This window comes from Otolemur garnettii, unplaced genomic scaffold (assembly GCF_000181295.1).
Source record: "Otolemur garnettii isolate 467f Iridium unplaced genomic scaffold, OtoGar3 scaffold00052, whole genome shotgun sequence".
NCBI classification, from domain to species: Eukaryota; Metazoa; Chordata; class Mammalia; order Primates; family Galagidae; genus Otolemur; species Otolemur garnettii.
The window spans coordinates 6,142,997-6,144,115 of NW_003852447.1; the positions used below are offsets into that span (position 1 = coordinate 6,142,997).

The following is a 1,119-nucleotide window of genomic DNA, read 5'->3' on the forward strand; positions in this document are numbered from 1 at the left end:
GACTGTGTACTTAACATTCAGTATGCTCTATGTCTAGGTAAAGAGGCAATGATAAGTCAAGAAGATTGAATGTAATCCAAAAATGTTTAAAATTCTTCGGAAAGAAGTATGGAGAATCTTCAAAGAACTTAGAATAGACTTTCCATGTGATCCCACAATCCTAGTACTAGGTATTTACCCAGAAGAAAAAAAAAATCATTTTATCATAAGGATATTTACACTAATATTTTTTTCTACTTTTATAGGGGATACCATGATTATAGTTCCCCACAACCACAAATTATGCAGTCGAGTTCCCCACATTTGGGGAAATCACAGGGGTCAGCACATCCGGAGTGCAATGGATAAGCCTCACCCTGGGAAAATCACCTTCGTGATCATGTTATCTCCCCTATGGGGTAAGTATGGGCTATATTGTTTATTGCAGCTCACTTTATAATCACCAGGACATGGAATCAATCCAAGGGCTCATTAACCCACAAATGGATTAACAAACTTTGATATACATATACTATGAAATATTTAGCCATAAAAGAGACGGTTTACATCTTTTGTATTAACCTGGATGGAGTTATAGAACATTCTCCTTAGTAAAATAGCACAAGAATGGAAAAGCAAGTATCCAATGTACTCAATATTAACATGAAGGCAATAGACAAACAAATGCAGGCCCACGAAAGAGAAAAACTCAATTAAATTCAAATTAGGGGACGGAGGGAAGAAGTGTAGGGGAGAGGACAGGAGGGAGGAGGATTGGCGTGCTGTCACCTAACAGGCACAATATAAGGGCACATGGCACACTTCCTGGGTGAGGGGCATAACTACAACAGGAACTTAACAGATGCAAACCAAGTAACCTCATAGTTTGTACCTTCATATTAATCTGAAATTTTAAAAAAAAGTTTAAAAAGCAGGTAGAACTCTAGGCCTCTCCTTATACTGCATTTCTGGGTGGTTGCTCCTACCCCCAATTAGGCAGAAGACTGGAGGTTTTTTGCTTAGAAAGGATAAAGTCACAGGTTTTGAGGATTGACAGATACCCAGAACAACTGAGGATAGTAGTATCCTGAAAACAGGAGGATTAAGTAAATCCAGGCATTTTGATTAATCCTGAAAACA

At 38.2% G+C, this 1,119-nt stretch overlaps 1 non-coding gene across 1 annotated transcript; it reads right to left on the bottom strand.

Annotated features, from left to right (window-relative positions):
* Positions 1 to 243: 243 nt before the first annotated feature.
* On the bottom strand, positions 244 to 406 carry LOC111726068. Its single transcript, XR_002773958.1, has one exon. It is a non-coding gene; the product is annotated as a U1 spliceosomal RNA (small nuclear RNA).
* Positions 407 to 1,119: the final 713 nt, after the last annotated feature.